At 38.4% G+C, this 20,629-nt stretch overlaps 1 protein-coding gene across 1 annotated transcript in view; it reads left to right on the forward strand.

Moving 5' to 3' along the window:
* The first annotated feature begins 8,475 nt into the window (after positions 1-8,475).
* Positions 8,476-20,629, forward strand: part of TFPI (tissue factor pathway inhibitor) — a 99,764-nt gene continuing 87,610 nt past the window's right edge. Inside the window, exons 1-2 of the mRNA XM_082691076.1 lie at positions 8,476-8,564; positions 18,678-18,766. The gene's annotated coding sequence lies outside the window, so the exon portion shown is untranslated. The remainder of the gene's footprint in view (positions 8,565-18,677; positions 18,767-20,629) is intronic.

Below are 20,629 nucleotides of genomic sequence, written 5' to 3' on the forward strand. Positions count from 1 at the left end.
TTATTGGAATATTTTTAGAGAAATATTAACTCAATATTGATAATATAGATATTGATAGAACACATCTGTTGATGAGAAATACAATGTTTCTTTAAGGAATTTGTATCTCCATATCAGTTGTTAACATGTCATGCTCAAAAGTATACAAACATGGATACTCTGCAAATTAGATCCATGAATTGATTACACGAATCAAAATTAATTATATGCCCACTGGGTGTATGTCTCACGCACTCATGTATGACAGAGAAAAGGCACGAACAAGGTGAACAAATAAAAATACAACAAATTACAGCTTATTTTAAACACATCTTGAAATAAAGCCTTTTTAATGTCTGTGATTTTGCACTTGATTTCCATCCTGCCTATTGTATCTCAGACCTCAATACGGTTTCTAAAATGCCATTTACCACTGAGCAATCTCTAGAGTCCCAGGAAGTGTTTAGGGCTACTTTGAGATAGATTTTATTCTTCCCCTTAAGAGCGATTGTCAAGAGATTACCACCAGCCTGTTAGATCTGTCCCATTGGCCTATTGGCCAGCGGTGGGGCTACGAAAAGCAGTTTGCTTAGCAGTCACTGCGAGAAGTTCCTCAGGTCATTAAAAGCCGGTAGAACATGGTGTAGGGGAGCAATCTGGTTGTCGAACAGGAACAAAAAAAGTAAATTGGCTCTGCTTCACAGACTCTGAAGATAATTACTGCCTAAATTCATATTGTGGAAGGTTAACAAAAAGGTGAAAGTGCTGTCTTCCCACAAGTCAATGCTGTATGCTACCAAATAAAATATCCTTTATTAAAAGACATTCTCTCCACATTTTCCACACAGTGTGCTGTGAGCTAACTCTGAGTGGGCACCCGGCCGGTGCCCCTGGCAGGACTGCGGAAACATGCCACCTTTCAGCAGGGGCACGCGGGTCTCCCTTTAGGAGCCTTGCTGTGATGTGAAGAACTTGGCCGCAGCAATCACCAAGCTCCACACCACACAGTGTCCTGAACAGCAGCCAGACATGACGTAGGAATTCTCTGTGATTGCTCAGAGGGGTTTTACTTTTTATTCTGAATGTTTCCAATGGATTATACAATTTGTCGGAGGATTATGTAGTCTGAGGACTGTGCACTGTGTTGACAATGTGGAGACCTAGAGCAACTCCAGTATCCGAAACGCAGCGATGTTTGGGAATGACGCGATGAGCTATGTGGCATCGCAGTAGACAGCCTTCCCTTCAGAGGAGATGGCTTTGCCTTTCTGGTTGGAAATCATTCTAGACTCTTACTTTTGGAATTTTTTTACTGTAGGGGAAAGCCATGGCATTTTTCATTCATCCAGGACAGATTGTGCTTTATTATTATTATTATTAACTTTTTTTGAGTAATAATATTTTAACAGGAAGAGTTGTCATATGAGTCTCACTTTGAGTGAGACTACCATTTACTACCCCGTATCTACCATTCTTAATAGGTTACATTTACAGAGTACTTGACGCCAAGCAACCACTCAGTAGTGCTGGCTTCATTTAATGACAGTAAACATAACCATGATTATTTAATTAAGCAATAAAATATACAAAAATGGATATTTTTGCAAATGAGAATTAACTGGTATGGGAACTTTCTTCAGTTCAATAACAATTTAACCATTATAAATTACACATGCAAAAATTGTACTATCAGGACACCTGGGCGGCTCAGTGGGTTAAGCCTCTGCCTTCAGCTCAGGTCATGATCTCAGGGTCCTGGGATCGAGCCCCGCATCGGGCTCTCTGCTCAGCAGGGGGCCTACTTCCTCCTCTCTCTCTGCCTGCCTCTCTGCCTGCTTTTGATCTCTCTCTGTCAAATAAAGAAATTAAAAAAAAAAATCTTAAAAAAAAATTGGACTATCTGGGTGAACAAGGTCACTTTGCATTTTTAGAATAATAATAATACTGCTGATATTATTATTAAAACTGTGTTTACATGAACACCTATTTTGATCCAGGCACAAACCATAATGCCTTCTAACCCTGAAGATAATGATAATTATGAAAAATAATAATATCAAAACTTTCCAAGGAAGCAGGCAGAAGAGGATATAGATTTTCTGGAGCCTGAAAATTTTAATATGAGAGGTTAAAGATAATAAAAATGTTGAATATATATAATTAGGTACAGGATCTGGGAAGGATTTGGTTAGTCTGCCTCTGGAGGGAGGTCCTATTGTCATCGTGACTTTACAGACACAGAGTGTGAGCCATAGAGCTCGACATGGCACGGTGACGTCACACAGCCAGTGAGTGTCAGCAACGACATCAAAGCTGGTGCTTTCATTTCACAGACCAGAAATCTCAATCTCAGTGAGTTTACGTAGTGTGCCACAGGTCCCGGAATTAGTGGGTGGGAGAGGCAAGATTAAAACCCAGATCTGTCAAATTCTGAAGTTCATACTCTCTACACTAAGCTTTTGATGCCAGCTCATGAAGAATTCTAGCACAGGATATTGAATTTTTTTTCATATTTTCATTGCTTTTGATCAAAGAGTCGAAAGAATAAGAGTTAGCCCAGACCCTGAAGGAAATAAGGCTGAGTTCAAAGATGGACGGTGACCTCCGGAAGGCACGCAAGCAGAGGTTGCTTTGATATGTTCTACCTTAGGTATCGCGACATTTCTAATTTGCAACAGTTTCACATATGCCAGTCATCTAAGATGTCACACAGTATTTGAAATTTCTAAACAAAAAATTCTGTATTTTTATCCTAAGGTTTTCCAAGTTTTATAAATAAAAAACCCACCATAACATAAATATTCTGTTTTGGGGGGATATAGAAAGCTTTGTTCTAACTTTGGAATTTAAGAAATCGTTTCATTACTGTAACTCTCCATAGAACCGCCTTTCCGTGGCATGTACCGCATATGTAAATTAAGTAAATTGACGGTCTTCCCTTAAGGACATAAATGAAAAAGTGAATTCATGCCCGATGTATCTTGATATAATGTTGAGACCAGAATAAAGTTGGTGGGAAATATGGATATTTCCATCAAACTTATTTCTTATGGTGTGTATAGGCATTTAAAATTTTATGTAACTTGACAGGCTAGAGAAGGCATGGTAGTAGTCTGGAGTTCCTTATATTCTTATACATCAAGTAAACAGGAGGTTTTAGAATTTGTCAATTATCCAGCAATTGGATTGATAGGAAACAGTAGCCATAACACTTGAAGTTCTTTAATAGGTCTTAGTAACCCTTTAAACAATTATTTTTCTCTCACATCACTTACTACAAGTGTATGGTGCATTATCGGTATAATGGTAATCGGTAACATTCTTGCACTGTTAGTTCCCAAGAAGGCAGTTTTATGATAAACAAAGGGTAGCAATGAGCTCCTGCCCACGGAATTCACGGTTCTACCTGATTCCATGCTGGAGTTGTGATGGCATGTTAGGACGATATAACGGTCTTAAATAATGTTACGGGTCAGTTGTTCTAATATTTGTCAGGTAGTGGTCTGTGATTTTAAAAATATTCACAGAAAAATAAGAAAAGTAATGATGCTACAGGAAGTTTTTCATTATTTCTTTCAAATAATCACTTTTTATTCTGATATTATGTTTTTCCTTCTTTTTAGATGTTAAAATGTTCTTTCTTTCATGTGGCTAAAGTAAACAGAAGGGTTACTTTTCAGTTGCCTTAAAAAAATTAAAAATTAGTATTCTCTGTAAAGCACCTATTTTCTGAATAAAATGTTGCTTGACTACAAAAATCTAAAAATACAAGAACCAGTATTACAAAGTAATTAGTATGACATGTATTTTTGCTTAAAGGAATATGTATGTATCTTTTTTTAAATAATATGTATGTATCCTAAAACCTCTCTCAATTAAAATAACTAATGCCAGATATCTCCTGTTTTCTCTTTCTCTCTCTCTCTCTCTTTTTTTTTCTTTTTAATCTTCCTATTGATTCTCACCCACATGGATATGGACTTGCCTTCTCGGACTGTAGCCCCCCTGCAAGCACCACCCATTGGTAGATTTATAGAATCCCTTGTTTATGGTTATGTTATGCTGCACAAAGTCTTCATAGGCCAGGGGCATAATTTTTGACAAAGGAGATGTAGCCGTGAGCTCATGCCCATGAAATTGACTGGGCCGTGTGTCACATATCCTGGGGACAACATGCTTAATAGGGAATGGTGAGCTCAAGACTCAATTACAATGATTCCTGAGTGATTAAACCCTGTGCCACCAGGATCTATCTTACCTATTGCCAAATATGCCATAAACAAGGGGCCAACATATTGGGCCAAATTCTCCACTGGCAGTATGCACAGGTCTGTGATTCCAAGGCAAAGACCTTCTCTTTGAGACACTACTAAAATTCACGTGTCTTCCATCTCTGCTTCCGTAGATTGAGCCGTACCATTTCCCAATGAAAGAATATTTCACTGCACTTGGTCATGTTTCCAAAGAACTAGGAATTGAGACTATCCCTGGCCATTTCGATGTCCTATGCCACTGACCCCATAAGAAGAGAAGAGGTCACAATATTGTACAAGGTGCTTCATGCTAATGACTAGGGGGAAATTGGGTTGCTCCTCCCCTGTGAGGTCAGTGAGGACTATGTTCATGAGATACCCTTGACTTGGGAGCCTGTTAGTGTTTCCCTGCGCAGTAGTGTTCCTTCTTAGGAAACTCTAAGAACACAGTGTTCGTAAGACCAGTTAGGACTCAGTTCAAGCAGAAGTAAAGGTTTGGCTTATCCACTGGTAAATAGTCTCATTTGGTAGAGGCAAGGGTAAGAGAATCATTGGATAATGGCAGAAAGTAGTTACAGTTGTCAACTTTGGCCTCATTGATGATGACAGAGAAAAGGACTCTAGTAGCTGTATTTTATATTACTTAATAGGTTGTTTTCTACAACACCCTTCCCCCCCAACCACTTTATATGAAGAACACAAGAGTATTTAAATTTGTAGATTTTAAGTTAATGGTACCTCATTAATGGTACCCTTTTATGATAAGGTAGCTGATCAGACTTCATGCTTTCTTATGCAGAGACGAACCTTAGTAGAAACACGAGTGGACACCGAAAGGCAAGAAGAGCAGACTGTCCTGGGACTCTGCGCTCCTTCAGATTCGATTCCCCCTTTCCCCACCGGTCCCATCGCTTCAGGAGGCTGATCCCTGTGGACTGTATCAATAAGATCACCATTCATACTGGTGTGGGGTTAAATTCAGTCTCTTGGGAGTCCTGGCAGGAAGTGAGAGAGACAGACAGAGACAGAAATTCAGAGAGAGACTAGGAGACATGGAGAGAGAGGAGAGGAGGAAGTAGGAGGGTAGGTATCCCTGTGGCTCTCTCTGGGAAATTCCCTTGAGCTGTCAATGTCCTTCCTGGGACATCAAGGTGGCTCCCCTAGAGGGGTCCGCGCTATCACGACTTTCTTTTTTCTTCTGGATTCTAGTTTCCTCCCTCCTTTTGCCACGTTAGGACCCGGGGTGCTGATAGCAAGCTGTGTTAGGCCTCGATCCCACGTTATTCTTGTGTTCCCCCCCAGATTTGTGATTAGTACTTCTGGGAATAAACTCTTTTTGAATTATGTAAATGTCTGTGAGCCATCCGTTTCCTGAGGAACTCTGACCATCTATTTTCATTTCACCCTAAGAGTCGAAGACACTCAAGAGAGAGCAGATTCGGGTCACAAAGCAATCAGCAAGCACAGTGTGCACGAAGAAACAGGGAAACCGGGCAGAGAGACAAACCCACTAAGGGTGTTACTTTCCCTGTAGAAACACAACTTGTCATACGTGTATGTGGTAGAACATAGAATTTGCACCAGACACTTCATACAATGTATTGGAACAATAGACGAACAAACATTTTTTTTTTAATAGACAGATAGCACATAGACTTATAGGAAGAACTTTCTGCTGAAAGTAACTGTTCTTGTAAGAGAGACAACGCAGCTCGGATCAGCGTGTGTCGAGAACAGCACCTGACGAGAAGGGAAGCAGCCGCATCTGATAACGTCGAAGCAAAGGGCATCCCAGCAGGACAGGACAAGACTACGCGTGTTTACGCCTGTCTGCGGGGACTTCGGTCTCTTAACGTGCACAAAACTGTAAATACATGATATTATATTCTTGTGTACGACATGAAATTTCTATTAAACATTAGCTACTGTATTGTGATTTACACCTGACTTCAGTGTAAATCACAGTATACACAATACACTGTGTTGTGATTAACAAACCTGTTTAAGTGTGTGTTCACAAGGTTCTAAATTTAAAAAAAAAAACAAACTTAGAAAAAGCCCAGATATTGTGACAGGTAGAGTGAGTAGATGCAAATAGTATAACTAGTACACTATTAACAGGTTGACAGGTTTCCCTACTGAATAGTGTGTTCCTGACCGTACTGTATTTTAAGATACTGTGTTCTAGAGTTAAGTTGCAGAGGAAACCATACCACCATTATGAAGAATATATTTTCTTAAAAACTTTTACAAATATATAGGTATGCTGCAAGTTATTCATAAATAAAAAATATTTATGGAAAAAAAAAGCTAATTTTCCATTAAATGACAAGAATTTTCCTCTAATATTGAAAATGCATATTTCTCCAAGGGTTCCTGATCATATTAATTTCCCATTGCACGTCAGTTTTTATCTTTCTGTATATATGAATCAAGATTAAACAAGTTATATAATTTTACTAATTAGTGTGAGGTTTTGTAGTTTTTAGACAAAGCATATTTTCTTTCCCTTTAATATACCCCCATGAAACTAGTGATTGTGAATTTTTTATCTTGAACCAAATGTCTTCTATCAGACCTCTGAAACGGTCACAGACTTACTTCTCTTAAAGCAAGAAGTTTTGAAGTCAGTTATATTATGTGACAGATTTCTTTTTAAAATATTGAACAAACTCTAAAAAAATGGGTAAGCTGTACAATATCTCCATCTATTATGCTGTGTTCTGGATAGACCTAATTTATAATCATAATTATGGCATTAAAAACACAGAGTATGCTGTGAACTGAAGTTATTAGTGAAACTGGTGATAGAAAAATATATATGAATTTGGACGTAGATACGAATTTTATGGAGATGGAGATATAGAAAGAAAATTTTAATTTCAGTCACTACTTGATGTAAAATAAAAGTACAACTTTATGTTACGCTCGTATTCTAAATTTCTAAAAACAAATAATTCTGGCTTCTTCAAAAGTCAAACTAAAATAGACAATATCAATTTTATCCACAAGTTAATAAAAAAAAATTAACCACAAGTTAACCTCACCTTCTAATCAATAATCTTTTTAAAGATTTATTCACTTATTTGAGAGAGAGCAGGGGCGGGTGGAGGAATGGCACGGGGGAGGGAGAGAGGAGCTCTAGGCACACGCGGGCTGAGCACAGCGCCGCACCGGGGCCTGACCCCGCGACCCGGAGAGCACGACCTGAGCGAAAAGCAAGAGTCAGAGCCTTCACCGGCTGTGCTGCCCAGATGCCCCCAGTCAATAATTTTTACAGACGCATTGATAAATTATTGTTACTAAGTAAAATGCACAATTCAGGTTTCCAAGTCGAAATTATAATTTAATATTTGAATTGAAGTTACTTTGAGAGGCTACTCGAGGGAGCAGACAGCGAGTTAGAGGCTCCGTGCTTCAGACGGCTCTCTCAGAAGAGTCTGAGGGGAGTCCTGGGGGGGTTTCATTACTAGGAAACAGTGAGGTAGCCTCTACTAAGATTATTTTCTAAAATCTCATCTTCCCAATATTTTAAAATCTAAGTAGCTTATGCATACCTGCTGTGATTTATTGCCGCATTTTAGGAACCTGGGACATTACCGATGTTGCCCAGTCAAGGCAGTAGAGGTTACATTATCAGCTTCACATTAGTTAATCGTCTACTTATGAAGAACGGAAATTCTGTTATCTGATAACTTCTCTCCTCTCTTAGAAAACTGGTGGTTTGCACTGAAGTTTTCTCCCATTGCAAACAGTTCCTTGTGACAGTTACTATAATTAGAACCTATGTTTAACTTGCAAACCATTAGTTAAATGTGTAGCCTTGACAAGTGACTTAACTCGTCCATGTGGGACTTCTGCATCAGCACACAGTCCAGCCCATCGGATGTCCTGTCTGTCTAGGCAGGAAACTAAAAAGTTACGTTTCCCAGATTCCCCGCAACTATGGCTCTGGGTGTGATTTAGATTTTTCCAAAGAGATGCATTTGTTTGAGACTTAGAGTCAAGAAGAAAATCACTAGAGAAGAGAGGCTAAGCGTAAGGCTTCTCTTTTCCTTAAACGGATCAAGGAGGGCCAACCACTGGACAGCAATTTTCTGTTTCCTAGTCTCTAGCCAAGGCCGTGGGTTCCTAGAGTCGTTACTTCTGCTGGTTGTTACCTTGCTCCAAGACTGACAAAGGCCGTGTGATTCTGATTCTAGAATCAGTGGCCAGATTCCTCAGATGGTCTGTCATAGATGAACCTCGGTGGGCTTGTTCTGTGGCGTTCTGCTGGAACTGATTCTTAGGAGTCCGGCTTATTGACGGGTCCCCAGCCTCTTCCATGATAGTGTAAGTACCGTCCCTTCAATTAGAACTTCGGTTAGACTGGAGCACCACCACTAACCCCGTGGGAAACCGGGCCAATCTTCCATGCTGGGGCTATCCAGGGGATAACATGTGGGTGATGAATAGAAAGCAATTCAGAGTTCAGTGCTCGGCCATCAGTAAATGTTAGAAAAATTAGTGGAGACGTCTCTTAGCAAACATATTTGATGTGTATCTCTTCTATTACTGAAGGAAAATCAAAGATTCTCTCTATGTTTTGTCAGAATTTTGAATTAATTTTCCAGTGTCAATAACTTATTTTTACTTTTGACTTGTGTGATTTTGCTTCTCTTTATTATGCTCTTTGCTTCCACAAAAGCCTAATGCAAACGTGGTTGAGCCAACTGAAATCTGAAGAATCGGTCTGGATGTCGTTGCTGGAGGTGTCAGTAACTGATTTAGTACTGATTTCATCAGTAACTGATTTAGTACTGATTTCATCAGTAACTGATTTAGTACTGATTTAGCACTAATTTCGTCAGTAACTGATCTAGATTGCCAAAGATACACGGAAAAGGGTTTGCAAGTGATCTTGTAACTGATCAATGTTGCCACACTCTACTTCATTGTCTCACCGCGTTATATATATACTATATTTATCTTTAAAATCTGGAATTGTTTCAAACAGATATTTAAAGTAATTTTGTTCGGCTCTTCCTTGCATCCAACAAAGAATTATAGACTATGAAAATACTTCCACTAATTGAAGGAAAATAAACAAATCCATGGTTGGTTATGTAGTCTCATTTCTTAGACATAAAGGCTCAAGAAAACAAAAATAAAAGCCACTTGCTAAGTTATGTAGGAAGTAAATGAATGAATAACAAATTACTTTAGATAGTGTAACAGGGCACAGTATAAACACGCGCACACACACATATACGTATACACACTATGTGACACGCGTGATCACGTAAGGGGCAGAGCTGAGTCAATTGTATCCCCATCCAATGCAATGATATTATCAGCTACATAAGGACTCTTCTTCAATTTTTAAGAAAGATTTTATTGATTTATGTAGAGCGAGCGGGGGAGGAGGAGGAGAGGGAGAAAGAGGATCTCAAGCCGACTTTGCCCAACGCCAGGCTCAGTCTCACGACCCCAAGGTCATGGCCTGAACTGAAATCAAGAGTTGGACGCTTCGCTGACGGAGCCCCCCAGGAGCCTCTTCCGCACACTTCCTGCTTTTCTCTTCGCCATTGCTTTTTGCCCCCTCGCCTCTTCCCGTTGCTGTCCACTCTACCGTACTTGCCAGAGGGCTTTCATATGTCCACACCCTTACTTTTTCTAATGATGCTATTTGATGAATGTGTTTTTAATTTGGACTAATGGTCTTATCTACCATATGATTTCTCCAGTCTTTTCATTTAATAGTATAGTTGAAGATCTTTGCCTCATGTTCATCTAGTTCCAAGTCCTCAAGTCTACACAGCGTTCCCCTCGAATCATTTTTAATGTTTCTGTTCATGGATACATAAGAGTTCCCAATTTCCTGCTACCACAGTCATGCAGTAATGGGTAACGCCAGTGGCCCTGGGCAAACCCTCAGTCGTGGGACTTCAGTGTCGCAGGAAACACACAGTCACAATTCCAATGAGACTTGGCAGTCAGGTTTCCAAACAGTTCTTCCCGTTTACACACTCATCAGCACGATGAACCTGCTCTCAAATTTCTGTATTCATTTCAAAACTTAGTATTAACTGACTTGTTACTTATCTCATTCCCAATGCTTGTAACCTGATAGCTAGTAAGAAAATACATAATTGTATCTCTCCAAACCAAGGCATTTTTAATAGTTAACTGTGAAGATAAAAATGATGTTACTATTATAGTTACTATGTAACTATTATAAAAATAGTTAAGGTAATGGCCAAGTTAACTGCAAAGATATAAATCATAAAGAGGTTATGCTAAGCAAGCCAGGACACTCGCCCTATAACACTGATGTTTTAAATATTTGTTTAATTATTTGATTATTTGTATTTAATTATTCAATTATTTGAATAATTTGAATATTTAAAGTTGAACATCTTCCCATAAACACATTAGCCAGCAGATTAGTTCTCTGATAAGTACTTGTCTCCTCTGTCTTTCTCCTAGTGTCCTGTCTCCCTTATTAGTGTGGAGAGTTGACTCCGTATTTGAGGCTCTCGTCCCGTGGTACTCGCTGTCCCTCCCAGTCTGTAAGGCACCTTCTTGCGTTCTCTATCATTTCCTTCACTGAAGAGAAATACGAGTAAATATATTTCCATTTTGGGGGACTTTAACAATACTTCATCATGTCACAGTCATAAAAGTCTCTATTATTTTCGGTATGAGCCTACGTCTTGCCTTTCACATTGAGGTTTTTGATCTGCCTGGCACACACCTTCATATTGCTTTGATTCCCACAGATATAATAAGCCAGTTTCTCAGTCCCCCTCCTCTGCAATCTGTCCTGGCCCCACGGAGCTCCCTTGTCCTCGAGGAACACTGGCTTCTGGACTGCTTAGTCACGTTGTTCCAGTGTTTCGTTCGTTTGTTTTTTGTCACAGACACACATGTGAGGTTTTCCTTGTCACAGCTTTCCATGGTCCTTAATATCCATAAGAGAAATATCCTTTGTTTTTAGAACTCTCTTTGCTCTCGGTGGGCAATAACTCTTTTATGAAAAATTTTAAGTCAAACTAATCAAATTCGACAAACATTTTTCTGGAAGGTTCATTTTAATATTGAATTTATACATTAGTTTGAATGCCAGAAGCTTCATAAGGGTGTGTATAAGAACACCATCACCATGGTGCTCAGAAGATAAGCTAATATTGGGGCACCTGGGTGGCTCAGTGGGTTAAAGCCTCTGCCTTTAACTCAGGTCATGGTCTCAGGGTCCTGGGATCGAGTCCCGCATCGGGCTCTCTGCTCAGCGGGGAGTCTGCTTCCCTCTCTCTCTCTGCCTGCCTCTCTGCCTGCTTGTGATCTCTGTCTGTCAAATAAATAAATAAACATCTTTAAAAAATTGAGTTTCCAGATCTTAAAATAATGGGATACAGTGCTTGTAAAGATAAGCTGCTCTAATTACTTCTGTCGACGTCTGCACACTCCTTTCCTGTGGTTTTACACGGTCTCATTGCCAGGGGATGTTTGTTTCCCACTCCTCTGAGTCAGTGCTCGCCTTTCTAGCTTCCAGCAGGATCTTAGAAACCTCAGGTACTTACTTCGAGAAGCTGGGGCAGGACTCCTGCAGGATGAGAGAGAGGACAGCACGGCCTGTGGTCAGCCCCACTCGCAGGCATGGGAGTCGGGGCATCTTAGGCCGTTCAGCTCCAGCTGAGTTCTTAGATGACCAAAACCGTGGTCCTGGTGAGAACAGAAGGAGACCATCTAGCAAAACCCATCCGAACTTCTGATCCACGGAATTAGAGTAAATAAAGTGGTTGTTAAGCCAGGCTTGGAAAACCATGACTGGCAGGCCAAACCCACCTTTCGAGTTAATTTGTGTATGGGACTTCCACCCAAGAACCATTTTGATACACTCTATTACGATATTATTTATTTATTTGACAGAGAGACAGATCAGAGAGGCAGGTAGAGAGAGAAAGAGGAGGAAGCAGGCTCCCCGCTGAGCCGAGAGCCCGATGCGGGACTCGATCCCAGGACCCTGAGACCATGACCTGAGCCGAAGGCAGAGGCTTTAACCCACTGAGCTGCCCACGCACCCCTCATTTTGATATTTTTAAGAGATGATAATAACATGCAAAAGCGACTAATGGCATGTGTCAAATAGTTACTATCCTGCCTTTTACACCTGTTATAAGACTATGTTTAGGTTGTTTGTATGCAGAAATATACAATATCCATGTCAAGGCTTGAAACCTGCTTGTCAAAGGAAGCAAAGTGATCCTTTGGTAAAACTAAATTTAAAAGAAAACCTGCACACATCGAAGGGAATTTTATTCCTTCTCACTCAAATTTTATCTATAAATATCATATATATCACTTATAATGAAACTATCAAGATCATATGTAGATACAAAAACATTGGATAAATTATAAGATACTATAAAATATAAGGTGTGATGATTGATTGTGAGACTACAGAAGACAGACGATGACTAGCTTTTGGACAATAAAGGTAGTTTTCAAAGTAACTTAGCATTAACCTTATCCAAACATGGGAAAACTCGGGCTCCTGCACGGCCCAGTCGGTGATGTCTGCCTTCAGCTCGGGTCATGACCCCAGGCTCTTGGGATCGAGCCTGGGCTGTCTGCTCAGCGGGGACCTCCCTCTCCCTCTCCCTCTGCCTGGCTCTCCCCACATGTATATGCTCTCTTTTTCTTTGTCAATTAAATAAATAATCTAAAAAAAAACCCCAAAACCCCAAAACAAAACGTGAGAAAATAAATCTGCCGAGAGAAACGTAATCTTCATTTCAAGACATATTTTAATGCTTTACTATTTTTCCACCGATTTCTTCCTTTTTAATGGGTGGTCAAGAAGTAATTAAAGCAGTAATTGCTTATATCAGTTACGCAGACATACATGCTGAATCATATTAATTTTGCTTAGTTTAGTCTAGCTAATGTTGGGTGAGTATGCAACTTTTCTTTAACAGCATTTTAGTCATGTACTTTTTTAAAAGATAGATGATGATGGATAGATAGATAAATTTGGTTGCTTTTTGGTTACTGCCATTTTCATAAAACTAATATACTCCTTAAGTTGTTATTAACTAGTTATTATTAACTGCTTGGATTACCAGGAATAAGCTTTCTAATTATGTTGTCCCGAGTTGTGACCCAAAGATCTTAATCATCATTTATCTGAAGAAATGCATATTATATAAGTATTTCCAATATTAACAAATGCACATTTTTACTATGCACTCTTTGCTCTACAAATTCTGCTTTGGACATTAATATGTGCTAGTGTCTTTGTTCCATAAAACTTAGGAGAGCAGCTGTGAGGTCATGTCAGGGCAGGAGGTTCCTCCCAACCTCCGTGGTGCTTAGCTGATGCCCTTATCTCGTGCCATCAGGTGGTTCCCCGTCACTGGCATTCTCAAAAGTAGCTTCAAGGGAGGTTAGAAAAAAATGACCTTTATTTGAGAGGCTGTAAGTTTACTTTTAAAATGTTATTGTTGTAAGAGAAGGAGAGAACAGATCTGCAGTAGGCTGAACGCAGTTCGCTGTGTAAGTTCAGGTAAAAACGCCCCCGTTCCTGAATCCCTTCAGATCTAAGGCCCTTCACTGTCGGAACACTTCCGTGTTGGGAAATAATTTCTACAGTCACCCTAATATTGGAGGAAAAGTAGCAATCTCCCGCTACAGACAGTCTTATATTTAAAAATGCTCTCCTTAGTACCAATATCAATACACCTTCGACTGACTTCTACTTGCCCCGGTGAGCAGGTGCAATTGTCAATTGTCTTTCTTCTTCACTTGTATTTCTACATCCCTTGTTTCTCACACGTAAAGTCAGCCCCCTCTCTTGGTCCACTGTTAGAATTCAGATTTGACGCTGTTTGTTCCACATGACGATCAGTTAATTTATACTGATGGGAATATTCTTCCAGTTGATAATGAACGAATTATGGATAGCTGCAGGACAAACACTCTCATTACCGTGGCTCTCATCAACCACTGAAACGTGTCCATCCCCATGTTACTACGGCAAATGAGGTTCTGGGACGTGGTGCTTTAGAAATCGGCAGAGTATGTGGTGGATGGTTGCCTTCGTCACTCCGTATGCATATTAACCACAACCTACCCTTTAAAAAGCCACAGATTTTATGAGTGTGTAAAAAAGATTTTTATGTGGAGGTTTTTATTTTTTTAAAGATTTTATTTATTTATTTGACAGAGATCACAAGTAGGCAGAGAAGCAGGCAGAGAGAGAGGAAGAAGGCTCCCTGCTGAGCAGAGAGCCCGATGCGGGGCTCGATCCCAGGACACTGGGATCATGACCTGAGCCGAAGGCAGAGGCTTTAAACCCACTGAGCCACCCAGGTGCCCCTTTTATTACAAGAAGAAATCTTCTGTTTTTGAATACATATTGCTTAAGTGACCAACATTGTAATTCACATGATTTTTATTTTCTTTTTTCTTTCTTCCAAAATATTTATTCTTTGAAGTGAAGCCCAACTTTTCATACACCTCTGTCACTTGAAGTTGATCATGTACTGTGAGATTCAAGTGTTTGCCAGCAAACAGCTGTCTCACCAGAACATCCTGGGTCATAAGATTTCTGATTCGCTGTGCATAAATACACTGCTTCATGTAAGCTTTTCTACTACCTATGATGTAAGAATATCATTTTTGCCAGTCTGTATTTTTGAAGCCTTTTATTCAAAAATCATCTTCCAAGGACCAACAATGAATGCTGCTGGTGGATCTTACTGTACAGATAGGACGATGTCTCTTCAGTCCGCGTAACCTCTACAGAACAATCAACAAACCAGGCTAATAGCTAGATAATCGCTTGTTATATGAAGTATCTTTTAAATGATAAAGGATAATACATAATATACCCCATTTGTGGTATATTAAAAGAGTGTATTGACTCTTGGTGGTTTTGTCTGTCTACTTTTTCTGATTCTGTGTTCTTTTCATTATGTTATGTTTGGGTGTTCAGAAACCCTATATCCTAATTCTGAGCTGGAAATCTCAGAATATTTTGTCTTGTTGCATTTCCATTCAATGCAGAGTTCTAAAGTTGTATTCCAGTTCCAAAACGAATATGCAAATACCTAAAACAATTGTGTTTCCCTTGGAAAGTTCCACGCAACCCCAGAATTAATTGTATTCTGAGAGTCTTGTAGCCTGGCACAGACTTACTGCGTCACCTCAATAACCATAAGATCCACCACCCTGGGGTCTGTTTCTTCTGTTATGCCTACAAGTGTATGAAGCTGAAAAAAACTAGCATGGAGAAAATGGGGGGGTGTCATTGTTATATAAATCTAATCAGGTACCTAGCAAAATAACTTGCATAAACAATCAACAAGACTCAGAAATACTATGTTACGTGACTGATATAACACACTGGAAGTGCCATCCATTTCAGACTTAGGGGTAGAGATTTAAAAGAATAATTAGTTATGTCCTTCAGTCCAGGGATTAAGTAAGTAAAATATTTATCAATTATAATTTATTTTTAAATTTAAAGCTCTATCCCTATCTCTCAAATAAATTTTTGATAATATTCCTTATGGTTTGAACCTTTAGTAGTAAACAGTTTACAGTGTTAGTCTTTGACTAACCAAAGTTTCATATTTAAACACATTTTTATGAATAATTTTATATGTGCTATTGGACATTAGCAATCAATAAGGTAGATACTATGCTGCTTTCAGAAAGTTTATAGCTCTATAGGGCAGATCTAAAATAATGTAAAATAAGAAGTTCTAACTGAGTGTTGGAGTCCTTGAAAAAATGCTTAAGGTAGAATAGTTCAGCCTGACGATGGGGTCGTGTGTGGGCCAGGTTCCAAGCACGGAAGGACAGGTGTAGAGACTATTTCAGCATAAGGCACATTTTGCAAAAGAAACTAATCTGTATAGGCAGTTTTAACTGGTGGCTATTGCATCTGGTGCAGGTTGTGATAAAACTACTTTCTTTCAAACATTTTTTTCCAAAGGGAAAAAAATTGAAAAGTAACATTTTTGGCATATATCAGATTGCAATGGAAAAGTGTCTGTAGGATGAATTTAGCTCATAGAGATTAGCATAGAGATTTTTAGTATTTGAGCATACATAAATATATAGTTATATGCATGATTTAAAATGTTTTATAAATAAATAAGATACTTCCAGATTTTTAAATGTGCTACTTATTAGCCATGTTCCATACATAGACTAAATCCTCTATCTTGGGAAAAAACTATTGTTCAAAAAACTTTTTTAGTTCTGTGTAGTCTTCCTAATGAATTATTTGTACTATTTGAAACATGTCTGTAAGTTTAGCAAGAAACTTATTATATCTTATAAACAAATGTTTTCCTAATTCTTGATAGCCTATGTAGCTTGGATCTAAACCTAACTGACAATTCCTTAACAATGTGGATTTTCTTCTTTCAATGAAGTGCTTATTTAGAAAATGTTCTAAATCATTGTCTTTATGAACAAAATGGTCACATTTGGTAAAGCAACAGTGACATCCAGTGACAACTAAGGTTTATCCAGGCATAGTGTTTAAGTTTGGCATACAAACAAAAGAAAAAATGTTTTAAATATTAAACTGAACACTTTTTAAAATTTGTTTTAAATGTTCCAATATGTATCCGTATGCAGGACTTATTAATAAATAATCGATCAATCAATCATTGGGTGAGAATAAAAACCAGTTGGCCATTTAGAGAGTGAAAAAAAATAAGCCATGAACTGGGAGAAAATATTTGCAAAGCACGGCTGATCAAGAATTTGCACCCAAGATAATCAAAGAACTCTTAAAATGCAGTATCCTGTGTCACAAGGAAATTGCAAATTAAAACAACACTCTATCACTGCACACCCATTAGAATGGCTAAAATACCAGACGGATTATACCAAGGGCCATAGAACAATGGGGATTCTCACTCATTGCTGCTGGGAATACGCAATGTTACAGCCACCTGCCTGCAGAGCACTTTCTCACAAAGCTAGAAACAGTCTCATCATTCTATCCTGCAACTGTGCTCCTTGGTATTCACTGATGTACACAGAAAACTTAGTATTCACTGATGTACACCAAAAACTTAGTATTTACTGATGTACACCGAAAACTTAGGTCCACACACAAACCTGCACGCAAATACTTACAGCAGCTCTGGTCCTAATCACTCCGAACTGGAAGCAACCAAAATATCTTTCTGTAGATGAGCAGAGAAGCAATTGTGGTCCCCTGACACACCAGAGCGGTACCTGGCCACGAAAGTAAAGCAGCTGTCCAGCCACGAAAAGGCCTGGAGGGAAGTTAAATGTCTGTTTCCAAGAAAAGGAAGCAAGTCTAAGACGACTACGTACCATACAACTCTCTTTATGTGGCATTCTGGGAAAGACAGTAGTGTAGAGAGATTAAACTATTTAGTGGTCATCAAAGAGCAGGATGAATACACGAAGCAGAGACAATTTTTAGGGCAGTGACACTCTTCCGTATGACACTGTAAAGGTGCAATACGTGACGTTATGCCTTGGTAAAACCCATGGAACGTTATGGACACTGGGGAGGGCATGTGCTGTGGTGAGTGCTGTGGACTGTGTAAATCTGGTGATTCACAGACCTGTACCCCTGGGGCTAATAATACATTATATGTTAATAAAAAAATCAAAAAAATTTAAAAAATCCATAGAGCCGTACAATACAATTCTCAGCCTCAATGTAAACTTTAGTTAATAACAATGTATCAATTTCGGTTCATCCATTGTAACAAACGTACCACAGTAAGGCATGAAGTTAATAATGATGGAAGCTGTTTGTGTGGGGTAATATGGAACTCTGTACTATCTTCCATTTTTAATGTAAATCTAAACTCTCCTAAAAAGTAGTCTGTTAATTAAAAAAATAGTCAAACAACAATCATTTATAATATTCATCTCTTTCACAAATTGAATTAATGTCTTTCAATGAGTGGGGTCATTCATCACCAAGCTATTTCATGGCATTATTCATAATTCTGATTGTATATTACAAAAATTAAATTGGGTATTGCATAGGCTTGGGATGTGGAGGACTTCACAAGCTTGCTACTTTGTTCAGTCCGTGTCCTTGAGGAATTCAATATTTTTATCATAATTTACCATTTCTAAAAGCATTGTGGGAAAAGTTAATACAAGGGATTAAAAAATCATAATTTAATGCAATCATGATGGATAAAAAAAATAGAATGACCTACTATGAAACTAACAGGGGTACATACAAAATGCCATATCAATTACAAAAATATATTATAAGGGAGATACAATCTGATAATGGTTCACACTGAAAAGTCAATGTTAAGAGATTCTTAGCAGACCACAGGTCTAATATAGCTTATTCATAATGAGGGTTTTTTATTTAATCTGCCTTACTTGTTTGATTTCTATTTTTCTTCTCTTTTTATTATTTATTTTTTCGAAACAAAGGAGAAAATAAGCCAACTGTGGAGCACTGTGTTCAGTTCCTATTGCCGCGTTTTAAGAGCCACTGACGAGTGAACGCATCTTAAGAAGAGGTATGGAGTTGGAATTTATGAGAGCTGAAGAAATGAATGTTTAAGCCAAGAAAGAAAAGCATGAGTAATCAGCAGTAGTTACCTTTGAATACATGAAGTCTACCTGTGAAATAGCTTTTTTTTTTTTTTTTTTTTTTTGCCTTATAGGGAAACTATGAGCAGTGGGTGAAAATTACAGGGAAAATACATTTTATTTCAATGATTGTCACTTATGATCACATAAGTTGTTCACACAGAATTTGAGTATATTAACATAACACTAAGAGACTTATTGGTGTATTTTATTTTCAACATAATTGGACCCTATCTGTTTTTATGAACATATGTAAAATAGAATGATAGAAATCTTGAGAGAAGAATACACAGTATTTGCTGCTAATTATCTATTATGAAATTATAAATCATGTCAATGGCTCTCCACATAAAAGGCTAGAAGTGCATAAAATTCTCTTGTAATATTTAAGAATAACTTTTTTTAAAATTTTTTATTTTTTATAAACATATATTTTTATCCCCAGGGGTACAGGTCTGTGAATCACCAGGTTTACACACTTCACAGCACTCACCAAAGCACATACCCTCCCCAATGTCCATAATCCCACCCCCTTCTCCCAACCCCTGCCCCCCCCCCCAGCAACCCTCAGTTTGTTTTGTGAGATTAAGAGTCACTTATGGTTTGTCTCCCTCCCAATCCCATCTTGTTTCATTGATATGAGGAAGTGGTGATGCAACATGGGGGCTTAAGTGGGTAGAAGAAGAATGACTTCTTTTATCATGAAATCAGTATTGCATATTGTGTCAAGTGAAAAATGCAAAAATGTAAAGAAAACTTTAATCATCTCAACTCATACATACCCTTTCCTACAATGCTGACTTAATTTTAAAAGTCTTTTGTATATTCTTCTATCCTTTCTCTATATCCACATGAACATATTAAATATATTTTACATGTTCCTTTACTAAAATATGGATTACAAACAGTAAACTTTAACTTTGGCCAAATTCCCTTAACATGTTGCCCATTCCTCGGATCACAAGCATTATTCAACCTTTCTTCTGTCTCTGGATGACTCATTGTTCCAGTTTTTTAGATTTATATTGAAATCATGCTACCTGCACCAAACCACTTTGTATGTGCATTTAATTACATTGCTTTTAATTTTACATTATATTCTGCAGAAACATTCATTGAGATGGAAATGCTGGGTTAAAGACTATATTTTGTTTAACAGATATTACAAATTATTTTGTACTTGTAGACAATCATGCTGGAAAATGAAAGGGAGTCTCATTTTCCCTATTGTGTCATCATACTAGATATTATCAAGTTTGGTAAAGCTGAAGACAAAAGAATTATTTAATTATTGCTTTAACTTGCAATCTTATGAGGTTGAAGATACTCCTAGAGGTTTTGTCATTGTTTTATTTGTTTGATGACTTGCCTACTGTATTAGGGTGATCTAGGCTATGCTTGGTAACCCATTAACGCAGAAGCTTTGCTGACTTACCACAAGAGAATTCTATTTCTCAATCATGGTGCATGAGTGGATGAGCAGCAACCCTAGACCCACAGTCGCTCAGGGAGCGGGACTGAAAAAGGCTCTTCAGTCTGTATGTGAACCACCAACAGCTCCTTGTTCCAAGAAAGTTTCCAAAAACTCAAAGAATTGTGGAGGAAACATATCAGCTCTTCCAGCCTCAGCTTTCACATAGTATCTATGACTTTTTACGCTAACTCGTTTTGTGGTGTCAATCTATTTATTAGTAAGTCTGGGAAATACAATTGAGCTATATTTGGTAAATATTTGATAATGTTAACCATGCCTGCAATGGGTGCTGTGTTTCTAGCTTGATGTATGCCTT

Source organism: Mustela nivalis, assembly GCF_964662115.1.
Source record: "Mustela nivalis genome assembly, chromosome: 11".
NCBI classification, from domain to species: domain Eukaryota; kingdom Metazoa; phylum Chordata; class Mammalia; order Carnivora; family Mustelidae; genus Mustela; species Mustela nivalis.